The sequence below is a fragment of the Lepus europaeus genome, chromosome Y (genome assembly GCF_033115175.1).
Source record: "Lepus europaeus isolate LE1 chromosome Y, mLepTim1.pri, whole genome shotgun sequence".
Taxonomy (NCBI): Eukaryota; Metazoa; Chordata; class Mammalia; order Lagomorpha; family Leporidae; genus Lepus; species Lepus europaeus.
The window spans coordinates 7476028-7503308 of record NC_084851.1 but is presented as its reverse complement, the minus strand read 5'-3'; the positions used below and the strand labels follow the sequence as shown (position 1 = coordinate 7503308).

Sequence of the window (27281 nt, the reverse complement as noted above, 5' to 3'; positions counted from 1 at the left end):
AGCTGCTGAAGGGCCAGGAAGACGCGGGCCACCCAGAGGACATCTCTAGGCTCTGTGGGCACCATACTGCCGCAGGTGCAGCACTTTCCTTGGTCCCCTCTGACCCCGGGTTGGGGGAGACTGGGGCCAGAGACCCCCGGCACCCTGGGCCTTCCCTGCTCGCAGCGACTTCCCATCCCTGGAGCCACCCCTGGGCAGCTGTGTAGCGGCAGCCCCGCGTCTCCCCAGGTGTGCAGTGGGGCCTGAGCTTTCACTAGGGAGACTGTGGGTTCTGCGTATGGGGTTCATGAGGCACTGGAGCTGTCCTAATGCGGCCCTCGGTTCCTCCTTCCTTCCCTGTGAGGACCTGATTCCCCCCAGTTTTCTAAATATGTGTGCAGCAGGGTCTTGTCCAGGATGTTGACCTCTTTGCTTAGCTGTTCCTAGAGGGGTCTCTTTTCTGTTTCCAGTAACGTAGTAACACAGGTTAGGTAAGATAAAAACAGAAGTATTGTGTGACTCTGGGTTTTCATCCAGGTTTTAGAGAGGCAGGAGGACCTGTAATTTGACACTTGGGTATCATCTTAGTACTTACAGGCTCCCTTGACAGGCTGTCGTCTGTATTAACACGTTCAAAATAGAGATTGTGGCTACTTAAATTTATGAGTGTTTTAAAAATTTTGTTCCAAAAAAAGCCTTTCCAATCCCAAAGATATGTCCAGTTTACTGTTATTTTGAATTTATGTTTTCATATAGGAGCCCATTTCTTTTTTGCTTGTTTTAATGTTTTCAAGATTCTTAGAATATACTTGACAGAATTTGTGTATGTTCAAGATATGAAACCTGATGTTTTATACGTGAGGGGATTTTCAAAAGTTATGGAAAATTCAAATTATCTTCTAATTTTATTTTTTCATAAACTTTTTGGAATCCTCTTGTACATATACACGAATCATGATGAAATGAACAGGACATATCCATCACCTTGCATTGTTACATTTTTAAAGAATACATAAGATATTAGCAAGTTGTGAGTATATAATATTCTTTTAAATACTGTGTGGAATATTTTAAATACTATGTTTAAGACCTTGAATTAATTTATCTCATAACTGCAAATGTTTTCCCATTTCCTTTGCTCTGATCCCCTGACAACCACCACTTTTTTTCTGTGATTGTGATTTTCTTAGATTCCACACACAATTGAGATTGTGTGGCATTTGTCTTTTAGGGCTGCAACAGCTGGAGCTGGTCCTATCTGAATCCAGGATCCAGGAGCTTCTTCAGGACTCCCCCCTGGGTGCAGAGGCCCAAGCACTTGGGCCATCTTCCACTGCCTTCCCAGGCCTTTATTCAGAGAGCTTGATCAGAAGAGGGGCAGCTGGGATTTGAACTAGTGCCCATGTTGGTGCTGCAGCCAGAGGCTTAATCTACTACTCCACAGCATAGGGCCCTTTCTCATAAGTAAATTGATCTTTCCAAAACAAACAAACAAACAAACAAACAAACAAACAAAAATGAAGCTTTCACATGAAAACAAAAAACAACTAATGCCTTACCCTGGGCTGGCATTCTGGCACAGCATGTTAAGCTTCTGCTTTCAATAGAGCATAATTATCAGAGTGCCAATTCAAACCCCATATGCTCTGCTTTTGATCCAGTTTTCTGCTGATGTACCTTGGAAAGTAGCAGACTATGGCTTTGTATTTTAGTAACTGCCACTGATGTGGAAGACTTTGTTTAAATTCTGCTCCTGTCTCCAGGCTGGCCCAGCCCTAGCTATTACTGTGATTCAGGGAATGAATAATTGTGTGGATCTCTCTCTCTCTCTCTCTCTCTCTCTCTCTCTCTCTCTCTCTCTCTCTCTCTCTGTGTGTGTGTGTTTTCCTCCCTTTCAAATAATAATTATTTTAAAAAAGCAAAACACCACCTATCTGCTTCCCCAGAGTTACACTCCATCCTGAAATAGGCATATGTCCTCATAATTACTGTGCATGTTTAATTTTACCAAATAGGTATAACTCACTTGTATTAGTTATTTATTGCTGTGCAGCAGTCTTCCCCAAAACATAGCAGCTGTTTACCACCCTACACTGTTTCTGAGAGTTAGGGATGGATGAGTGGCTGGGATGGTTGCATGGTTGACTCTGGCCCTGGGTCTACAGAGGTCACTTCTATTCACTAACTTACTGGCTGACAGAAATGCCCCTTCCCTCATCAAGTTATCATCAGCACAACTGCCTGGATATCTTCAAAACAGGGTACTTGGCCATCCCATAGCAAATCATCTCAGAGACGGTGCAACTGAGCACCAAAGATAGAAGCTATCATTTTATTATATCAAATCCTGAAGTGACAGGCAAATATTTTGCATGTGGGAAGGAACTAGAAAACCTAAACACCAGCAAGGAGGGTTCTTTGGGAGTCACTGTGTAGCTGTTGATTTTGTTATTAGAATTAAATTTTCTGAATATATGTTTCTATGAAAGCAAGCTCATTTATTTTTACTGCTGTGTTGTATCCTATTGTATGAATGGACCTAGGTTAGGTATTCTGTCTGTATTGACTGATTTGAGAGTGGTTTCTAATATTTGCAGTATTAAATAGTATTGCAATGAACAGATTTGTGTTGTGAAAGGAATCTTCTAAAATTCAAAATTTTAAGTGTTTTAGTATGTCAGTTTTCAGCGTTACAACAACTGACAAATTTTACTTTAGAAAACCTAGATCACAAAAATTATATATGAATTTCAGTGCCTTCAAACGATTACCATATTTGCATTTATTCTTATGCTTTGCAAACCTATGTGTGATAGAGTGTCCTATTTCAGGTGATATTTTCAAGATCACGTATCTTTGAATATGTTTATGGTATGCTGATCTTGTTCTCTGAAGATGAGGGTTTTTGTTAGTCTCATCTATGTTTTTCTACTTTTTTACTGGTATAGATGGGTTCCTTGGGATATTAATTTTTCCATGTTGTATCTCCTAATTACTCTGTTTTTTCTGATTATCTGTTTTTGGTGTTTTTACTTACATCTTTTTAAATTTAAGATAATCAATTCCATCTTTCTCTCATGACTTGTATTGTGTGCCTTAAGAAATTGTCTGAATCTGAGAAAATATAGATATTTTTCTTCTATAGATACCCCGTACTTTTTTTCTTATTTTCTCCTAAAATATGAACTAGGAATATAATTTTCTAAGAACACTTGATTTTCTCAGAAATATTTGTTGAGTTTATAATGTTTCCCCCTTATTTTTCCAATATTTTATTATGAAAATTTAATATATAGAAACCAAATATCTTTATATACAGAAGATCGATTCAGTATATAATTAGTAAAGATCTCATCAGTTTGTATCCACGCAGAAACACAAAGTGTAAAAAATACAGTTTAAGTACTAGTTATAGCATCACTGCACATTAGACAACACATTAAGGACAGATCCCACATAGGATGTAAGTACACAGTGACTCCTGTTGCTGACTTAACAATTTGACACTCCTGTTCATGGCGTCAGTAATCTCCCTAGGCTCTAGTCATGAGTTGCCAGGGCTATGGAAACCTTTAGGGTTTGCTGACGTTGATCTTATTCCGATAGGGTCATAGTCAAAGTGGAAGTTCTCTCCTCCCTTCAGAGAAAGGTACCTCCTTCTTTGATGGCCCTGTTCTTTCCACTGGAATCTCACTCACTGAGATCTTTCATTTAGGTCTTCTTCTTTTTTTTTCTTTTCCATGGTATCTTGGCTTTCCATGCCTAAAATACTCTCATGGGCTCTTCAGCCAGATCCGAATGCCTTAAGGGCTGATTCTGAGGCCAGAGTGTTGTTTAGGACATCTGCCATTCTACGAGTCTGCTGTGTATCCCACTTCCCATGTTGGATCTTTATCTCCCTTCTTGATTCAATCAGTTAGTGTTAGCAGACACTTGTCTTGTTTGTGTGCTCCCTTTGACTCTTAGACCTATCAGAGCCATCGGTTGTGAACTGAAATTGATCACTTGGACTAGTGAGATGGCATTGGTACATGCCACCTTGAGGGGATTGTATTGGAATCCCCTGGCACATTTATAACTCCACCATTTGGTGCAAGTCCGATTTAGCATGTCCCACATTGTACATCTCCTCTCTCTTTTTCCCACTCTTATATTTAACAGGGATCACCTCTCAGTTAAAATTTAAACACCTAAGAATAATTGTGTGTTAATTACAGAGTTCAACCACTAGTACTAGAACTTCTGTATATAAAGATAATTGGAAATGAAAAAAAAAAACAACCCTGGTATTAAATTGGACATGGCATAGAAAATTAATTTTTAAAAAAAATATTATGTAGGATCTCTGTCTTTAATGTGCTGTACTTCTTATTTAATGCTATAACTAGTACTCCAACAGTATTTTTTTTTCACTTTGTGTTGCTATATGGGGGCAAGCTGTTGAAATCTTTACCTAATATATACTAAACTGATCTTCTGTATATAAAGAGAATTGAAAATGAATCTTGATGTGATTGGAAGGGGAGAGGGAGCGGGAAAGGGGAGGGTTGTGGGTGGCAGGGAAGTTTTGGGAGGGGGAAGCCATTATAACCCATAAGCTGTACTTTGGAAATTTATATTCATTAAATAAAAGTTTAACAATAATAAAAAAGGAAAAAAAAGAAATCAAATATCATACAGTGACATTCTGCATATAAGCCATGTAGATTTAGTAATTTATAACAATTTGTTGTGCATCAATTGGTGTGTGGGTACATTTTTTACTGAACTATTCGCAAATAAAATGCAAGCATCATGGCATGTCACTCCTCAGTATATCATTATGCATATTAAAAATATGGAAGTCTCTTATATAAACACAATATTATTATTACACCTGAAACACTAGCAGTAATTTACAAACAGATTTTAACCACAGTCTCAAAAATGTTGTTTTAATTATTTTAAGGGCCAAAATTGATGCCTTTGTAGAATGTATCATATTGAGTTTTGCCTGAGTATTTCCTAATGTTATCAATTAATGATAGGTTAACCTCATATTTCCTGAAAATTTTGAATTTATATCTAGAGGCTTAGTTTCAAGTAAAATATATTTTGGCTCAGTCTCCACTGAAAGTTTAATAGCCTCTTTGTCATGTACCACATCCCTGTATGTACCTGGGCTCTTTCCGAGCATCCTACTCTGTCTCAGGAAAGAGTTCTGTAACCCTGCACTACACCACATGGCCCTAATTTCTGTAATGATACTAGAACAGGGTTCTGTAAGACCTTGATCTTTGTCCTTATACTTAGTGTCCTGCCTAGTTTTGCTGTTTTAATGAGCTTATCAACATATTTCAGAAATCCTTGTGGGATTCTAAGTAGAATTACATTAAATTTATTGAGTATAGATTATTTAATTGCTGCATTATCTTTTCCCCATGAATGTACTAAATTTCTCCATTTGTTTCCATCTTCTTTTATGTCCTACTGAAATGGTTTGCAATGATATTTTTCAAAAAGATTTTCTCATAAATTTCTTATGAGGTACCTCATAGTTCTTATTGTTACTGTAAGTGGGATTATAGTAAATTGTATTTACTAGCTGATTGTTTGTTGTATAGGCATATAGCTGTTTTGTATATTAACCTTATGTGTATATTAATCTGCAAATAATATACTTTTTATAATTTCTAATATTTGTATCATATACTATTCTTTTTAGAAAGCTTTTTGAGGCAATATTGTATAAATATTATGATAGTGATCATTTTTGTGAGGCTTTCAAAAAGGTCATGTAAAGTGCATGCTATGCAAATATTATTCATAGATTTCAAGAAATGTTAGCACCAGATCAACAGATATTTTAATTCTGTTTTCCCATAAAGTGCTTTGAAGTGCCTCGTATGTCCCATGCTTCATTACTGAGTGTGATGCACAGGGCAGGTGTTCTATTTCCCTTCCTATTCCTAAATGTAGAGATCCTCAGTTTATTGTTAGTCGACTAGTATAAAGAAAAAAACTCTTTGGCAGTTTCTAGTAACATTAAACACAGGCTTACTTCATGAGACTCCTAGGTGTATGCAGAGAAGTAGAGGTCTGAGTCTACTTAAAGACCTAACTGGAAGGTTCATAGCTTATTCATAATTGTAGAACTACTTAAAATTACCATTTTTTTTTCAAAATAGAAACAACCTAAAAGATCACTGAGGGAGAATAGATAAACAAAGTATTAAGTCATTGGAACATGGCACAACAAATTTCATTGTCCTGAACAATGCAACTCAATGTTTCTTTTGTATAAGTATATGAAAGATAAATTTCATCTATAGAATCCTAATTTCCATGTGTGTAATTCTGGAATGACCCGTACCCTTAACATGTGAAGATGCCAACTCTGGTCCTCTGGCTACAGTCCTTGAAGAGGAAAGACACCAAGTGGTGTCAGTTGATGTACATAGGGTGATTTCTGTTCTCTATTTACTGTTGACACTGCTTAAATTTTAAGATTTGGTGTTCTGAGGTTTCAGTACAATGTGCCTAGGTGTAGATTATTTTTGCATCCTACTTGAGCTAATTTGTGCTCTCTGAATGTGATAATCCTACAACCATCATCAATTCTAGATCATCCTCAGCTGTCACCTCAGCCACTGCTGCCTAGTTTCTCCTTATGCATCTCCAATAAGATTAACTTTAGATTTCTTGTTATTTACTTCAGGTCCCTGAACAATTTGTTTATATTTTCTTCTCTTTATCTTTGGTGTATTCTATATAATTTCTTCAGATGCATCTTGTACTGGCCCAATTCTCTGTTCAGCTCTGTGCACTGTCCTATTTAATCTATTCAATAATTTCTATTTAATTGACTATATTTCATCTCTAGGAATTTTGTTCTATTTCTTTAAAATGTACAAGCTTGCTTTTCTATGGTATCATGTAATAAATTTATTGTGGCTTGTACTTCCTTTATTTATGTAATTAAAAGGCAATAAAATTTCCAAAAGTTATAATACATGGTGCTCATGCCCTCAGAGTATCATTGCCTGAAGTGCTTCCTCATTTTTTTTTTGAAACTCAAGGTCTATCATACAGATGTTTAAGTTTTTAACTAGCTGCTTAATCCAATCTTTTATTTTTAGAACAATACATGCTATAATAGACACAATTGATATATGCCCATTCACAGAGGTGAAGTAAGCCTCCAGATTAAATTACTAGAACTAAAATTGCTGAGTTAAGGAGCATAGGCATTCATAATTCTGATGCATAAAGTCATACTGCCTTTTGTAGATGTGATCATTGGAATTGGCTACTCCAGTTTGCTGGGTTTGCTTACAATGGTTTGTTTCTCCAGTCAGCCCTGCCAACATGATCTTTTCAGACTTTTAGGAAATTTACCAATATGACAAGTAAAAATGATGATTGCTACGTTTTTTATTTCTGCAAGTGAGATTGACTTTCTGTTCACAAATCTAAAGATATTTGTCCTTTTCTTTAAACAGTCATACATATGATGTATATACATATTCTTGTCCATTTTTTCTGTTTGGGTTTTAGATTTTTACATTGATTTGTAGCAGTTTCTTATGTAATGAAGTAAGTCACCCATTATCTAGAGGATAAACTGTATGATTCATATCTTATAAATATTTATGATTTTTTTAAGCTGCTTTGAACTTTAGTTGTGAAAACCAGAAGCTTAACAGTATCAAAAGGGCACAGGGTGGCCTCTTTGACCAGGCCTTGGGCTGCCGCGGCTGCTGGAGGAGTGGGCTCAGTGGTTCGGCGCCAGCGGCGGCCGGGCTACCTGCGGCCCCTGCCCTCTGCCGAGCCCCACACCATGGCCACGCCCCCCCACAGCCCTGAACTCAGTCTATAGCTCAGCAGCGGCGTCTCGGAGATCTGTCACAGGGCCGACCGCTGGTGCGTGTTCCTGGATGGGAACCACTTCACCCCCGGGAGCTGAAGGTCACGACCGAGGACAGCGTGGTGGAGATCTCGGGCAAACACCAAGAGCGACAGGAGCATGGCTACCTCGGCCGCTCTTCCACCTGGAAGTACACGCTGCCCCCAGTGTGGACCCCACGCTGGTCTCCTCCTCCCTATCCCCTGAGGGTGCGCTTCCCGTGGAAGCGCTGCTGCCCAAGCCGGCCACGCAGTCACGGACATCGCCATCCTGATCACCTTTGAGGCCCGCGCCCAGATCGGCGTCCAGAAGCCGGGAAGATGCAGCAGCCTGTGGCAAAGTAGAGCTGCCTCCTGCGTCGCCCAGCCCCCAGCACCCCCCTGTGCGCCCTTTTGATACTGTTAAGCTTCTGCTGTTCACAAATAAAGATCTAATTGTTCAAACCTGGTAAATGCCACTCTTAGGATCATTGGTTACTATCCTCTGTCTTTTATGACCTTGTCTAAAGGTGATCAGAGTCAGCAAATTTGGAAGGCTTCCATAGCCTTGGCAACTCATGACGACAGCCTAGGGTGGTTACTGGCGCCATAAACTAGAGTGTCAATTTGTTGGGTCAACAACAGGAGCCACTGTGCACTTGCTCCTCATGTGGGATCTCTGTCCTTAATGTGCTGTACATTTTGATTTAATGCTATAACTAGTACTCAAACAGTATGTTTCACTTTGTGTTTCTATGTGGGTGCAAACTGTTGAAATCTTTATACTAAATTGATCTTCTGTATATAAAGAGAATTGAAAATGAATCTTGATGCAAATGGAAGGGGAGAGGGAGTGGGAGAGGGGAGGGTTGCGGGTGGGAGGGAAGTAATGGGAGGGGGAAGCCATTGTAATCCATAAGCTGTACACTGTAAATTTATATTCATTAAATAAAAGTTAAAAAAAAAAGAACCAGCATGCCAGGACAATAGATGTACCAGTCAAAAAAAAAATTCCTTATGATGCATTGTGTGTTAAAATGTTTACTTTTGTGAATTTAAATATTTCAGTCTTTGAGTCTGTTGGATTTACTGGCACATTTGAAATGGCTTTACCTCACTGAAACATAGTATTTTATGATTTATTCAAGCTGTGTGTTATTTTACCTGCCTCAACTGTGTGGTTTAAACACCTCCTCCCTCTAGGTGGCTAGTCTATTTCCTTTAGCATTTATTGAAAGCCATCTTAATTAATCTGAAATCCCACAACCATAGTACACCAAATTGTAGGAAACATTTTGGAGACTTTTATTTAAGTATGTATTTTCTATTCTAATTCAGTGATACATCTTACAGCATTAGTTCCCATTTTTCCAAAGAATCATTGCTGTGCATTTTTAGTTGTCCTTTATGAACACTTGAACACTGACTTCAGCTTGTTTAGTTCCTTAAAATCTTCTCATTATGTTAGTGAGTGTGTAATCAGTCCATTCACGGGCATGATGTGATCATTTGAAAAAGTTTTATTAAGAAAAGAGAGCAGACTTCATGTATTTCAGGTACCAGGTTGTTTTGATTGTAACTGTCCTGTAGAGTGTCTTAAAATCTGGTCTTGTGATGCCTCTAGCTTTGTTTTTGCTGTTTAAGATTGTGTTTGGTATTTGGTGTCTCTTTGCTTACATATGGATTTTAGCATTACTTTTTTAGATATGAGAAAATGTCCTTGGTATTTTTATTGGAATCTCATTGAATACAAAAACTTCTTTTTGTAGTATGGATATCTTGATGACATTAATTCTTCCATTCCAAGAACACAGGTGGTTTTTCCAATTTTCCTTCTTCTTCTATTTCTTTCTTTAAAACTTTATAAATTTCACATCCTTGGTTAAATTTATTCAAAGGTGTATAGATTTGTAGTAGCTGCTCTGAATGGTAGTGATATTTATGTTCTTTTTCAGTGGTGGCATTATTTGTGTATTCAAAGGCAATTGATTTTGAGTGCTGATTTTATATCCTGCAGCTTTACCAAGCTCTCCTGTGAGTTCCAATAGTGTAATGTTTTTTGTTCCTCTCTATATAGAATCATGTTTCCTGTAATGAGGGATAGTTTGAACTCCTCCTTTCCAACTTGTATCCCTGTGATTTTTATTTCATGCCTAATGGCTCTGGGTAAAATCTCCAGAATTACATTAAATAGCAATTGTGAAAGTAAGCATTATCTGGTTTCAGATTTTAGTGGAAATGATTCCATAATTCTCAAAATCAATATGATGTTGATTGTGGGTTTGTCATAGGTGGCCTTGATTCTCATGAGGTAAGTTCTTTCTGTACCCAATTTTCTTAAGGCTTTTATCATGAAAGGATGTTATATTTATCAAATGCTCACTTTGTATGTATTGAGATAATCACGCGATTTTCATTCTCAACTTGTTAATGTGATGTATCCTATTTATTGATTTGCATATGTTTAACTATCCCATATGTTCCATATAAATGATCTCTCTGATTTGTTGTTGCATTAGATTAGCTAGTATTATATTGAGAATTTTTGCATATATTTTCATCAGGAATATTGAAGTATACTTCTCTTTCTCATACTTTTTCCTTGTTTGGGAATTAAGGTGATGCTTCCTTTTTTTTTTGTTTTCACATCCCTGAAGCATTTTAAGCTAGTGTGGCTACATTTTTTCAGCCATGTTGAATCCAATCAGGAGTATGGAATTCTTAAGTAGAAATTTGAACAAACAATATTTTTATAAATAAAATCGTTATTTTTTCTTTTCATGAAGCTTCTTCATGTAAAAGCTCAGTTTCTCCTTGATATTTATCTATCTCCTAGAGTGTGGTAGGCTATCACTGAACTAATTAAAATCATAGTTTATAACTTGTACTGTAGAGGAAATATGGCTGCAACCAGAGACAAAGAAAGAAAAATGGACCTCCCCTCCCAACACAAACTTTGAATAGTGGCTGATCACAATTAACTAGTGAAACAGCTACCTAGTGTTACCTTGTCTAGGGAGGGAAGATGTACTAAGTTCTGCTTCTGTAACTCCATTCACAAATCTGTCCTAATAAATCTGCCCCTGGTATCTCTTTTACAAACAAACAAGACCCTCCAACCATTGAAACTGTGGTCCTAAGTCAGGTAGACTGCAATTTAACCCTACCAATGCTATAACAGGTAAAGCATGATGCTTCTGAACCTATAAATATTGTAATAAACTGGGGATTATTGCTCGGTTTTCAGTAAATGATTCCAGCTGAGCCTACTGGCATTATAAACTGCTTGGATTCTCTACTGTCTCTGATGCGTGTTTGAAGGAGGGGTGTTTCCCTCCCCAAGTTTCTGTAACAGTACATATTTCAAGTTATAAGAGCTGGGCTTACTAACCAGAATCACAAATCTCCTCCATCTGAAGATCCATGTTTCTCTTGAAAAGAGGAAATGAAGTGGGTTGCCACTTTCTTTTAAGATGAAAAATGGTGACCAAAAAGAAATAGCATGAAGTCCTTACATGATTTCCTGATAGAGTCGATAAGATGTATTTCTTCACTGAAAACAACTTTCAGAGGGTTTCTGACTGCAGCAGGCTCAGAAAGCAGCAGCTGCACTGACCCTCTGGCATCACTGACTGTCAGGCATCTGATCCAAATCACCTGATTCAGGCTTCCATAGGAACAGTTCACTAACAGCTAAACACTCTCTGAAGAGGAATAAGTAATAACATGTGAAGTGACAAAAAGCACCTACTGCATGAAATAGAATCAAAATAACAAATCTGAGTCTTATGCTAGAAATATTTTTTATATTATGGTTCTAAAATGAGAAAAAAGTAAAAAAATAAAGTTATAGAAATCATAAATTATTTATGTATTATTGGTAACAATGATTATAACAACTGATATTCTGAATATCAGAATAAATATAGTAGAAGGATTAATTTACATGAAGGTGGATTGAGTGATCTGCTGGGATGCTATTTTAAAAGAGTAATTTTGAAAAAATAGCCTCCAAAACTGAAACTTGCATCAGCAAAAAAAGTGAGTGACTAGATGATATTTCTAGAGCTGGATCAAAGAACTCTGAAAATTCTGTGGCATAAAATGACTTGTTCTATGTTGAAAGCATTCACATGATATCCTCAGTGTCTGGATAATTTGGGATGAGTTAATTTTGCCCTTTACACACCCATCTGCTACCCAATCTGGAACTTGGATTTGAACTGGAGCAGATGCAGCAAGATCAGCTTTTTAATCCTCTGCTCACTACTCATCCTGAGTCCAGAGAGTATTTGATGCTGGCTTACTGCTGCAGAAATGTTTCTACATGCTCCCCCCATTCCTTTCCTGTATCTGTGCTCAATTGAGCAGTGATCTGCCTCTCAGAATCACCTTAGCTTGTGGTCTTTTCTCATTATGTGTATGCACTTGTATTTATCCCTTCTATTCATCTCCCATATTTATTTCATTGCTTTTCTGGAAAAAAAAAAAAACACCAAACAGTGATGCAATAAACTATTAGGACTTGATAGTGCCTGATCATGACACAAGACAGTCTACTGTTACAAAATGAAGGCAACAAATAGAACTGTTTGATTTATATGTCAGCAATTCAGAAGTGGTAAAATGCATAATTTCAGAAAATAAAAACTTTGGGGAAAATTTTCTCAACTATATCTGAAAATGAACCATGACATAAATTATTACAGTTGTATAACTCTGATGATTGTGTTCCCGAATTTACCATGGGAATAAAGAAAATTATGCAGAAATAAAGAATATAAAACACTGTAGTATACTGTCATAGTACACTGTATATTCCTAGGAAATATGCTAAACTCTATGGATTTACTGTTTGATGGAGATCCTCAGTTTGATTATGGAAAGAAAGAGAGAGAGAGAGAGAGAGAAATATCTTTCATCTATAGATTCATTCCCCAGATGGTGGCAATGATTGGAGCTGGGCTAATCTGAAGCCCAGAGCCAGGAGCTTTTTCTGTGTCTTTCACATGGATGGTAGGGGGCTCAAGAACTTGGGCCAACTTCTGCTGCTTTCCAAGGCACATTAGCAGGCAGCTGGACCAGAAATGGAGCACTCAGACTCAAAATAGCACCCACATGTGGTGCCCAAATCACAAGGAGCAGCTTTATGCACTATGCAACAATGCTGGCCCTAAGATACTCATTTTTAACTTTTCCACAAAGCAAATTAACTTCAAAGATGACTTGGGTGTTTAAATAAAAAATATTTAACAATGTAGCTTAATTTCTCTTAGACTTTTTAATAAGAATATCATTAGTGAAGTTTGAAGTTATTGATAAAACAGTCTAATGAAAACATCCCAATTTAAAAAAAAATCTGAATTGTAATACATGAAATCTGCCCATGAATAATTTTATAGTTGTCCACTTACAATTTTATCTCATTCCTAAAAATGTTATAGATATGTAAGTTTTTTGATGAACTTGAAGTTATCATGCTAAAACTAAATGAACATAAAATGCAAATCTGTGCTTAAATTCTTTGACATTTCTTAACATTAGTGCAATCCATAGTATAAGTTTCAACTCTTTCTAATTGTTGACATTTTAAATTCAAAAGAGAGAATTGGCTCTCAGAAGAGGTTTTGGCTTTTTAATGAATATAAATTTGTAGAACGGACACCACCATTTCAGGCTCCAGTGTTCAGAAGGCCTGGAAATTCTAGGCATGTTTATAGGGTCTGGTTTTCCAGTTCTCTTAGTTATTAAATTGATAGTAATGCCATGTCAAAAATTGTCAAATTATCTGTTTGAAATGAGTCTCTCTCTTTCTCTCTCTCTAGTTTCCAAGATAACAGGGCAATGCACTCCATTACTTTTGCTATTCTCTATTATCTGCTCATTAAAGAAAGAGTGAAGAATGTCCATTACTGTTATGACATTGTTTTATGCAATTTATTTGTCATCAGAGTAGTTAAAAAGCCACTCTGAAGGTTTCCCACAATTTCAGGTATGCAAAGCATTTTATTAACTTATATTTATGTTTTCTTTATCTAGTTTTTAGCTGATTTTAACTCAAGTGTATATCATTATACTTCTGCTTTCAAGGGGAAACAGTTTCTCTAATTGCTCTACTTTGGATAGTCTCTATAAAAGGGATGCAAATGTTTTGCAGGATTATTTCAGAAGCAAGTGATAAATGAATATGTAAGGGAATGGTATGAAATCTTCTCTTTTATACAATTGCTTGCTCTCCATGAGGTGACCTATCTTAGTTCCAGCAAAAGGGCAGTGGTCAGAGGCCAGATTCTATTGCAGTGCGACACAACTATCAGCATGACTCCAACCTGTGTTGTTTCTGGAGTGTGAGACCCTCTCTCTGTTCATGATAGGAACATATTTCTTCTTATGAGGATGACATAGCCAGCATGTAGAAAAATGGGCTCTTTTGCCTCATGTGCAAGCTCTCTGTATAAGAAATGTATTTGTAGTATCACTCTCCAGAGCATCTGGATAGGTACAGATTTCATAGACATGTCATCCACTTATACAATTGTTCAGAATACAAGTTTAAAAATTAATGTGCACTTTGAAATATGTGGACAATTTGAAAACATGGTATTTGTGGAGTGTTAGATTTACTTTTCACAAATTAGTTAACAATAAATTTTAAAAGCTGTTTATGTAGTTTGAATGAATATGAGAAGAATGGTGATATCTTGGGAGTTGAGAGACTTTGGGAGGTGAAATAATTGCTAAGTGTTTTTGAGTAGAATGATACAGGTTTTATTCATGAAGTGAAACTTGATTGAGGACTATGAAATCAGATTTGTGGTCCCTAAACCAGTGAATTCTTAAAGTGATACTATCTTCAGTTATATAGAAGAGCTACACGGACTATTATACTAAACGCAGATTTCTAGGCTCTGAGTCAGTCCCACTGTACCTAGCATTCTATACAGGGAGATGTAAACTCTTAACTTTAAGGAATGTGCACTGTATAATTTTCTTTATATTGATTTGCTTGAGAGAGAGAAAGATGGGAAGATATCTCCCATCCACTAGTTCATTTTCCAAAATGCTTTCAACAGCAATCACTAAGCCAAGCTGTAGCCAGGAGGTGGAAACTCACTGTAGATCCCCATCAGGGGTAGCAGGCACTTTAAGAAATTTACCCTTTTATTCCCTTTCCATAAACTTTATGAAGTGCTCTCTTATATTAACACACATTGGGAAATTTATCTTTACAAATATTTGCTGAAGAGGCTTCAGATAATTTTGATAAAATTTATATTTATATGTATGAATATCATTCAAAATGAGAAGTAAAATCTTCATTTTAACACAAGTCTTTATCTTGGATATATATTACATTTTAATCTTAAGACCCCAAATCATGGGGCCATCACTATGGCACAGCAGGTTAAGCCACCACCTGCAACTTCAGCATCCCATTTGGGTGCCAGTTTGCCAGATTGAGCCTTGTCTGCTCCATTTCCAATCCAGTTTGATGTTATAAAGAATTTTGAGCAGATGATTGACACAGCAGTTAAGATGCCACTTTGGATATGTGTGAGCCATATTGGAGTACATGGTTTGAGTCCCAGCTCCATTGCTTTCTTTTTTTTTTTACTTCTTTTTTTTATTTTTCAGTGCACTTTATTTTTCTTTCTTTCTTTTTTTAACTTTTATTTAATGAATATAAATTTCCAAAGTGCAGCTTATGGATTACAATGGCTTTCCCCCCCCCCAAAAAAAAAAAAACTTCCCTCCCACCTACAACCCTCCCCTTTCCTGCTCCCTCTCCCCTTCCATTCACATCAAGATTGCTTTCTATCCTATTGCATGCTAATGTACACCCTCAGAAGCAGCAGATTATGACTCAGGAGCCTAGATCTTTGTTAACCACATGGATGACCAAATAGTTCTAAGTTCCTCACTTCAGTATTACTCATTCTTGGCTATTAAGGATATTTGTGGGAGTGAAACAGCTGATAGGAGATCTTGGTCTCTCTTCTCTCTCTGCCTTTCAGATTAATGTTAAACAAAAAATTAAGAATAAAATAAAACTTTGGATGCTATAATAAAATCTAAGGTATTAAAAAAAAACAAGGAACCATGAATGATGAGAAAAAAAGAAAGTGTGGAACTTGTAGTGATGTTTCTAATTATAACAGCTACTCAAAGGGGATATGAAAATTCTGAATGTGGTGAGAACCCTAAGCAATAATTAATAATGCAACATCACACATGTAATATAATGAATGTATGCCTATAAAATATTTTATCTTAAAATAAGATATAAAGCATAGACAATTACATATAAAAATAAACCATTGTAGATTTTAGCTTTGGGTATTCCCAAAGAAACCTTTTATTCAAGGAATACAAGCTTCATGCATTTTATAAGTACCACTTTAGGATATAGTGATTCTTACCACCACACCTACCCTCCCACTCACACTCCCAACCCTCCTCCCTCACGTTTCCCCATTCCCAGTCCCATTCTCCACTAAGATTCATTTTCAATTTAAGGTGTTTTTAGAGCTTTGTCCTCATGTATGCCTGTTTTTGAATGTGAATCACATACAGGACTAATAAAAGACTACTTTAACCATACTGCCTGTTGCCCCACCCCATATTTTATTTCCTTTTTAAAAATTATTAGTATATCTAACTAAACTCTTGTACATCATTGATTTATATTGTGAGCATTTATGCACTTTGACAACAAATTTTAATGTAATTTTGTTTTGGACCCAGAATGGAGAGTTCAGAACAATGTGAGAGTAGATAGAAGTTCAGAGCACTCTTCTGCTTTTCAGTTTTATCTTATTTGACTACCAATAAATAAAGTTTAAGCAAACATTTCTTCTAAAATGTTTTAAATGAGTATTAGAAATCATGATTCAAACTATTTTCTAGTTAAATACCTTTGTTTACCCACCTTGAAGAAATGAATGTGTATGTAATACTTCCATACACGGTTAATAGACTTTATAATGCCATTCAAAAAGCTTAGTGACACCATATTGCCGTCACTTAAAAAATGAAATGCATAAAAAGTAAAGATAATTTTGTAAGTATGGATTATCCATGAAAACATCTGTAAAGTTTATTATTTGAAATCCAAATGAGCGAGTTTTTCTAATTTGGGGTGCTTTGACATGTCTTCTTCCCCCACTTTCTATGACAAACCAGTGTACATCTTGTAGATTCCCTTGTCTTATATAGTCAAATGAGGTCTGGGTTAGAATAGCACTTTTCTACATAGGATTCCAGATTTTACCTGTATATGAAAATGCTTATGCTTATGGGGATCCATGTGCTTGGGTCAGAATTTGAAAGAACTTAATTAGAATAGGGCCTGCAACTAATGTGTTAACATCATTGACATTAGCAATACTGTTAAGTATTTTTGAGTCTTTTTGTTCCTTATTTTATTCTTATTGTCTTTTTTATTGCCTAGTATTCACCTAGTACTACATAGTATATGATGTTTTGAAAATTTACAGCATGAAACAGTAAGACATTACAGACTGCTACAGGTGGACATTTATATATTTTTTATTTTATAATACATTTCATGTCTGTGAACAGTGCTGGTATTTCTTTTGCTTTGTTTTTAAGTACAATCAAATTTCACAAGGAGTAAACATCTGCCAATGGATGCATCTCAGTATAGACAGCACTCTGGGTTTGTGTGTAAACAGTGCCAGATATCTAATAGAGAATAAATGATAAAAATCTTAAAGACTTTATTTATTTTATTTAAGAGTTAGAGTTACAGACAGTGAGAGGAAAAGGCAGAGAGAAAGGTCTCCCTTTCATTGGTTCACTCCACAAATGGCCGCAATGGCCAGAGCTGTGCACATCAGAAGCCAGGAGCCAGGCAATTATTCCTGGTCTCCCACATGGGTGCAGGGGGCCAAGGACTTGGGCTATCTTCTAGTGCTTCCCCAGGCCATAGCAGAGTGTTGGACTGGAAGAGGGGCAGCCAGGATGAGAACCAACACCCATATCGGATGCCATGCCACAGGTGGAGGATTAACCTACTGCACCACAGCACCAGCCCTGGAATGATCAAACCCTTTAACTTCCACTCAGTTAAGTTTCTGATTTAAATTTCCCAAATTTGGATTGGCAATGTGGTATGATGATAAAGCTGCAACCCGTGGTGCCAGCATCCCACAGAGATGCTAGTTTGAATCCCAGCTGATCTAATTTTGATACAGCTCCCTGTTAATTCACCTGGGAAAGCAGTGAAAGCTGCTCCAAATACTTGGACACCTGCATTCATATGAGAGACCCAAAAGAAGCTGCTGGCTCCTGGCATAAGATTGGCCTGTCTCAGGCCATTAAGGGGAGTGAACCAGGGGATGGAAGATATTCTCTCTTTCTCTCTCTCTCACTCAACTCTGCCTTTCAGATAAGTAAATATTTAAAAACAAAAATGTACACAGTTTAACAACTTCAGATGTGATGGTTTAATTATTTTTAGTAATAATGTAAAAACTTAGAAAAAGTAACCTAAGAATTGCTTTGAATACTAGGTGATAAAAAAAAAACATCATGGGATTCACAGAAGATTGAATAACTTATATAGACAAGAACACATTGGACTATCTCATATGGGATGCCAGCAATGAAGGTACCCCACAAAGCAGTATTATAATAATTTTTTGCCACAGTGTCTTGGCTTTCCACACCTGAAATACACTTATGGGCCTGTTAGCCAGATCTGAATGCCTTAAGGGCTGATTCTGAGGCCAGAGTGCTGTTTAGGACATCTGCCATCCTATGAGTCTGCTGTGTATCCTGCTTCCCATGTTGGATTGCTCTCTCCTTTATAATTCTATCAGTTAGTATTAGTAGACACTAGTCTTGCTTATGTGATCCATTTGACTCTTAATCCTAGAGACACACTAGAAATCAAACCAAACATCTGTTTCTGTACCAGTATCATGCTCTTTGATTATAACTGCCCTGTAGTATGTCTTGAAATCTTGTATTGTGATGCCTCTAGCTTTGTTTTTGTTGTACAAGATTGCTTTAGTTATTCAAGGTCTCCTGTGCCTCCATATGATTTTCATTACCTTTTTTTTCCAGATCTGAGTAGAATATCTTTGGTATTTTCATTGGTATTGTATTGAATCTATAAATTGCTTTTGGCAGAATGGACATTTTGATGATATTGATTGTACCAATCCATGATCAGAGAAAAATTTCCATTTTTCTACTTCTTTCTTTAAGATTTTGTAATTCTCATTGTAGAGATCTTTGACATCCTTGGCTAAGTTTATTGCAAGGTATTTGATTATTTTTTGTGACTACTGTGAATGGGCTTGATCTTAGCAGTTCTTTCTCAGCCATGGCATTGCCTGTGTATACAAAGGCTGTTGATTTCTGTGCATTGATTTTATATCCTGCTACTTTGCCAAACTCTTCGATGAGTTCCAATAGTCTTTTAGTAGAGTTCTTTGGATCCCCTAAATAAAGAATCATATCATCTGCAAAGAGGGATAGTTTGACTTCTTCCTTCCCAATTTGTATCCCTTTAATTTTTTTTTCTTGCCTAATGGCTCTAAAACTTCCAGAACTATATCGAATAGCAATGGTGAGAGTGGGCATCCCTGTCCAGTACCAGATCTCAATGGAAATGCTTCCAACTTTTTCAAATTCAATAGAGTGCTGGCGGTGAGTTTTTCATAAATCGCCTTGATTATATTGAGGAATGTTCTTTCTATACCCAACTTGCTTAGAGTTTTCATCATGGAAGTGTGTTGTATTTTATCAAATGCTTTCTCTGCATCTGTTGAGATAATCATGTGGTTTTTCTTTTGCATTCTGTTAATGTGGTGTATCACATTGATTGATTTGCAAATGTTGAATCATCCCTGCATACCAGGGATAAATCCCACTTGGTCTGGATGTTCTTTCCCACATGTCTGCAATAAACTGTTTCTATTTTCTATTTTAAATAAAAGCATGTTATGAGTTATATAACACCCTAGATATATATATTGATATAATTCTACAAATTATGTAAATGTCAGTAGAGCATAACAAAATATGTAAAACATTTGTATGAAGAAACTTATAAACATATGTATAAAGATAAGTATTTGGAGATGCAGTCCATGGTAATGTGTAAGAACACCCAGTGTCATTAACATTATCAGTCCTTTCTCACTATCCATTTAGATTGAACATAATCCCAATCATAATAATTTCAATTTGTTTTGTGAGTTTAACCAAAATCTGACTCTAAAGATAATGTGGAAAATGAAAAGTCCCAGAATAGCCAACTCAACTGTAAAAGAGAACAAATTGGGAGGATCAGCACTGTACAACTTCAATAAATGCTAGAAATTTAACCAAGAAATTACAGTATTGGTGAAATAATAGGTAGACACAAAATGTGCAAGAGTCAGAAATAGCCCAAGTATGGATAGCAGATATTGGAACAAAGACAACCTTTCAACAAATAGTGCTACAAAAATTGGACATTTCACATGATGTAATGCAAACCACGTATTTCATATAAATTAATTTAAATGTGAAGAATTATTAGCCTACCAGAAAATAATAAAAGAGGATATATGCTGCTGAGCTTGTGATACACCACTGAAAGCACGATCTGACATACATGTTTGCTAATTGGACTTCATTTAAAGTGAAAAATCTCTCTTTGACAGAGAATGTAAAGGGAAAAGGAAGGAGGTCCAAACCTTGGAGGCAGTATTCACAAAATATGTATGTAATAGAGGAATCTATTTATTATCCAAAATATATAAGAAAATTTTAACTAAATAAGAAAATGGAAAAGTGGGCGTAACCAACTTATATTTGATCAAAGATCTAAAACCAATTCCTGGAGCAAGGACAGTCTATTCAATAAATGGTGCTGGGAAAACTGGATTTCCATGTGCAGAAGCATAAAGCAAGACCCCTACCTTACACCTTATACAAAAATCCACTCAACATGGATTAAAGACCTAAATCTTTTTTTTAACTTTTATTTAATAAATATAAATTTCCAATGTATAGCTTATGGATTACAATGGCTTCGCCCTCCCATAACTTCCCTCCCACACACAACCCTCCCCTTTCCCGCTCCCTCTCCCCTTCCATTCACATCAAGATTCATTTTTTTTAATTTTTGACAGGCAGAGTGGACAGTGAGAGAGAGACAGAGAGAAAGGTCTTCCTTTTGCTGTTGGTTCACCCTCCAGTGGCCACCGTGGTAGCGTGCTGTGGCCGGCGCACCGTGCTGATCTGAAGGCAGGAGCCAGGTGCTTATCCTGGTCTCCCATGGGGTGCAGGGCCCAAGCACTTGGGCCATCCTCCACTGCACTCCCTGGCCACAGCAGAGAGCTGGCCTGGAAGAGGGGCAACCGGGACAGGATCGATGCCCCAACCGGGACTAGAACCCAGTGTGCCGGTGCCACAAGGCGGAGGATTAGCCTAGTGAGCCGCGGCGCCAGCCAAGATTCATTTTTAATTTTCTTTATATACAGAAGATCAATTTAGTATATATTAAGTAAAGATTTCAATAGTTTGCACCCACATAGAAACACAAAGTGAAACATACTGTTTGAGTACTAGTTATAGCATGAAATCACAATGTACAGCACATTAAGGACAGAGATCCCACATGAGGAGCAAGAGCACAGTGACTCCTGTTGTTGACCCAACAAATTGACACTCTAGTTTATGGCACCAGTAACCACCCTAGGCTCTCGTCATGAGTTGCCAAGGCTATGGAAGCCTTCCAAGTTCTCTGACTCTGATCATATTTAGACAAGGTCATAAAAGACAGGGTGAGGATAGTAACCAATGATCCTAAGAGTGGCATTAACCAGGGAAAGACCTAAATCTATGACCCAACACCATCAAATTATTAGAGAATTTTGGAGAAATCTTGCAAGATATCGGCACCGGCAAAGACTTCTTGGAAAAGACCCCAGGAGCACAGGGAGTCAAAGCCAAAATTAACTATTGGGATTGCATCAAATTGAGAAGATTCTGTACTACAAAAGAAAGTCAGGAAAGTGAATAGGAAACCGACAGAATGGGAAAAATATTTGCAAACTATGCAACAGATATAGGATTAATAACCAGAATCTACAAAGAGATCAATAAACTCCACAACAAGAAAATAACCCACTTAAGAGATGGGCCAAGGACATTAATAGACATCTTTCAAAAGAGGAAATCCAAATGCCCAACAGACACATGAAAAAATGTTCAGGATCACTAGCCACTATCCAGGAAGATGCAAATCAAAACCACAATGAGGTTTCACCTCACCCCAGTTAGAATGGTTCACATACAGAAATCTACCAACGACAGATGCTGGCGAGGATGTGGGAAAAATGGACACTTACCCACTGTTGGTGGGAATGCAAACTGGTTAAGACACTGTGGAAGTCATTCTGGAGACTCCTCAGAAAGCTGAGTATAGCCCTACCATACAACCCTGCCAACCCACTCCTTGGAATTTACCCAAAGAAAATTAAATTGGAAAACAAAAAAGCCGTCTGCACCTTAATATTTATTGCAGCTCAATTCACAATAGCTAAGATCTGGAATCAACACAAATGCCCATCAACAGTAGACTGCATAAACAAATTATGGGATATATACTCTATAGAATATTATGTAGCAGTAAAAAACAATGAAATCTGGTCATTTGCAATGAAATGGAGGAATCTGGAAAATATCATGCTGAGTGAAATAAGCCAATACCAAAGGGAAAAATATCATATGTTCTCCCTGATCAGTGACAACTAACCCAGCACCAAAAAAGAAACCTGTTGAAGTGAAATGGACACTATGAGAAACGGTGACTTGATCAGCCCTTGCCCTGATTGTTGATGCACAACTTAATACTTTATACCTTTTAGTATTTTTTGTTCTACTCAATACTATTGGTTGAACTCTGTAATTAATACACAATTATTTTGAAGTGTTGAAACTTAACTGGAAAGTGATCACTGTTAAATATAAGAGTGGGAATAAGAGAAGGAGGAGATGTACAATTTGGGACATGCTCAAGCTGACTTGCCCCAAATGGTAGAGTTAGAAACGTTCCAGGGGTGTCCAATGCAATCCCATCAAAGTGGCATATACCAATGCCATCTCACTAGTCCAAGTGATCAATTTCTGTTCAAAATTGATCATGATAGGACTAAGAGTCAAAGGGATCACATAAACAAGACTAGTGTCTGCTAATACTAACTGATAGAATTAAAAAGTCAGAGAACGATCCATCATGGGAAATTGGATACAAGGCAGACTCATAGAATGCCAGATGTCCTAAACAGCACTCTAGTTTCAGTATCAGCCCTTAAGGCATTCGGATCTGGCTGAAGAGCCCATGAGAGTATTGTAGGCAAGAAAGCCAAGATACCATGGAAAAGAAAAAAAAGAAGAAGACCTAAATGAAAGATCTCTGTGAGTGAGATCCCAGTGGAAAGAACGGGGCCATCAAAGAAGGAGGTACCTTTCTCTGAACGGAGGAGAGAACTTTCACTTTGACTATGGCCTTGGCTAATTAAGATCGAAGTCAGCGAACTCAAGAGGCTTCCATATCCTTGGGAACTCATGACTGGAGCCTAGGGAGATTTCTGATGCCATAAACAAGAGTGTCAATTTGTTAAGTCAACAACAGGAGTCACTGTGCACTTACTCCTCATGTAGGATATCCTTTATGTGCTGTACATTTTGATGTAATGTACTAGTACTCCAAGAGTATTTTTCACTTTATATTCTGTGTGCGTGCAAACTATTTAAAGCTTTATTAATATATGCTAAATTGATCTGTGTATATAAAGAAAATTGAAAATGAATCTTGATGTGAATGGAAGGGGAGAGGGAGCAGGAAAGGGGAGGGTTGCAGGTGGGAGGGAAGTTATGGAGGGGAAAAAGCCATTGTAATCCAAAGCTGTACTTTGGAAATTTATATTTACTAAATAAAATTAAAAATAAAAAAGTGGGCTTAAAACAGTTATGTGACAATGAAAGATTGAGTTGCCCACTGATGCAGAGATGCAAATCTTTCTGAAGACTGTGTCATGCATGACCATTCCCCCTTGAGATTAAGCCTAGTGACACCACAGAGAATGTCAAAGCCAAATCCAAGAGAAAGAGGACATCCCATCTGACCAATGCATCTCATATTTGCAGGCAAAAAACTTGAGAACTTCCACACTGTCAGACTACAACATGCATAAAGGTTCCATCCTGCAAGGTGGTATCATTGAGATCTCCTTATGCAGCTTGTCCAAGTGTTACATTCATCCACACCCCAATGCTGTCAATTGTGTCTAAGATAAATGCAGTGATACTGAACCTCTTCCCCAGGATAAAGGTCAAATATGGCTTTTCCCCCACAGGTCAACCTGCCTCCAAGTCCTATAGCCCCAAGGTCTCAATAAAACTTTCATTTTTATTGAAAAGTCCATACTGAATGAATGCTATGTACACATATCATTTTTTACAAGGGAAAATATTTCAAAATAAAAAAGTGAATGTGGATGAATTAGGTATTTTATCTGATTATTATGAGCATAACCTGAATAATATGGTATGAGCAATAACATATATGAGTTTTTGATGGAAAATATTTCACTACATTTAAGAAAGAAAACTGAAGAATGTTTCCCATACCTTGAATCAATGAATGATCAAGGCACTCTAGAAAATAACTTTAGGGGCCAGTGCCGTGGCTCTCTTGGTAAATCCTCCACCTGTGGTGCTGGCATCCCGTATGGATGCTGGGTTCTAGTCCTCATTGCTCCTCTTCCAGTCCAGCTATCTGCTGTGCCTTGGGAAGGTGGTGGAGGATGGCCCAAGTGCTTGGGCACCTGCACCTGCGTTGGAGACGAGGAAGAAGTTCCTGGCTCCTGGCTTCGGATCGGCATAGCTCTGGCTGTGGTGTCCATCTGGGTCATGAACCAATGGAAGGAAGACCTTTCTCTCTGTCTCTCTGTCTCTCACTGTCTAACTCTATTTGTCAAATAAATTTTAAAAAAAGAAAATATCTTTAAAGGAAGCATCCTAGAATACAGAGCTACATTTTATAAAATTTCTAAGAACAAAGGCTAATTTATATGCTATAAATTATATTAAAAAGTAGATATGATGACATTTGGTGAAAACATTGATTGCAACTAAATTGAAGTGAATGTAAAACTATAAAGAACAATGAATGTATAAAAATCAGCATTATACCTAAGGAATCATTTTATGATAAAGTGTAAAGGATAGTATAGGAAATTTTCATTGATAACTTTGGAGTCATAAAAATCAAAGAAGGCAAACATTATCTTAGATCAGAAATTTACAAAAATTTGTGTGGGCTGATGATGTCACAATAAAAATGGAAACCAAGATCGCCATTGGCTCACGGTATCACTATTGTTTTACTAAGATGTTTTTGATACACAGGTTATAGGAATAGACTAAAAGACAATACAATAATAAAAAGGATGTACATGTTAAGGAATCAGATGCAATGTGATTACTACAAGAGCCAAGAAGTGCTTTTTGAAAGGAACAATGTTAGTATTAAAAGCAGACATTAGGGAGTTTTCTGATAAGTATGCACATTAATATTGGAAAATATGAAAACATCTCAGAAACATAAACAAAACAAAACACACCAGATTTTACAGCATATAAATAATAAATTTCAATATCTAGAGTTATACTATAGAAGTTTTAAAATCAAAGGCAAACTTAGAGTTCCATAAACATCCAGAAAGTGTTACCTGGATAGAGTGAATGAACATAGGAGACTAACATCTCTGAAGCTGTGCAAATGGCAGTTTCCAGGAAACCTACAGGATTATCTGATGACTTCACAATCAAAATGCTAGCCAAGCAATTCACAGTTTCATGGCTCTGGGTTGGCTTAGATAAGATATTGCATATATGCACTAATAATAGATATAATATCAACAAAGTGAGGATTTAAAAGGACATGCAGTTATGAAAAACTATTGTTATTACTGTGAGAAAAAAGTTAATAATTGGGAGGGGAAATAATGAAAAGAGTAGATATAGGCAAATTGGCTGAAAACCACACTTCACAATTACATTACAAATGAGTATAAAAGGGGCTGGCACTGTGGCTCACTTGGTTACTCCTCTGCTTGTGGTGCTGGCATCCCATATGGGCACTGGGTTCTAGTCCTCATTGCTCCTCTTCCAGTCCAGCTATCTGCTGTGGCCTGGGAGGGCAGTGGAGGATAGCCCAAGTGCTTGGGTCACTGCACCCTCATAGGAGACCAGGAAGAAGCACCTGGCTCCTGGATTCAAATTGGTGCAGTGCTTGCCATAGTGGCCATTTGGGGAGTGAACCAATGGAGGGAAGACCTTTCTCTCTGTCTCTCTCTCTCTCTCTCTCTCTCTCTCTCTCATTGTCTATAACTCTGTCAAATAAATTTTTAAAAATTTGAAAAAAAGATCAGGAGCGGCAAGATGGCGGAATAGGCAGGGAGCACACTATTAGTCTGGGGGAGAGACAGTTTAATGTAAGTGGAGATACTGCAGGGTCAAGGAAGAGTAGGGGATGAAACAGCAGAGGAAACACTTCCAGAACTAGTGATTCACAGTGTACCTGCATGGAGAGCATGGGAGCCCAAGTTCGGGACACCAGCAGCAGACTCAACACACCAGCGCTGGAACGCGAAGTGAGCCGAACCTCAATAGCCCGAGACACCAGCGGGCAAGCGGAAAGAGGAGGCTAGAGGGAACAAAGCTTGAAACTCCATGGGGAAAAATTCACCAGGCTAACTAGAAGAGAGAGAGGAAAAAAATAAAAAAAGTGACCGATACGGACACAAGTTTCTCTCTCTCCGCTCACCTCTCAAAGGCGAGCAAGACAGAGCAGGCACCATTTTGGACATACGTCATAAGCAAGGCGACCTCAGGTCTGCCCCGGCCCTGAGCCTAGCAGAAACACTCTGGGGGGAGGGGTGAAATAACAGGAGATTAGCATCTAACTTGGCAACCCAGTGGGAGACTGCAGGAGAATTGGAGCCCACACTGAGGGCAGCACAGATTCCCTGTGTGGTCCTTGGGAAAGAGCTTCTGATCTCTGGCTCCTGTGGGTATATCATTCGCCTGCTAACTACCTCCAATTCAGCTGTGTGGAATTACTTCCCTTTTGAATCAAAAAAAGAAAGAGATTAACCACACCTAACCTGGGAGTGTCATCTTTGACACACCCTCAAACCTGAGGAACCAAACACAGCTCTCAGTCAACACTCATCTCAAGCCTCTAAGGCTCCACTGAAAGCAGACAGTCCACTTAATATTGAGCCATAGTGTAACAAGAAAAAACACCACAGTGAAGACACGAATTTCTCCAACACGCCAAACAACAAACACAAAAACCAAGCAAACAAGAACAAGGAAGACACCAGGACGCCCCCAAATGAAAAAGA

The 27281-nt window shown here is 37.5% G+C and overlaps 1 pseudogene; it reads left to right on the top strand.

The window, feature by feature from the left end:
* Positions 1 to 277: 277 nt before the first annotated feature.
* On the top strand, positions 278 to 8071 carry LOC133754060 (heat shock protein beta-1-like; annotated as a pseudogene).
* The last annotated feature ends 19210 nt before the right edge of the window (positions 8072 to 27281 follow it).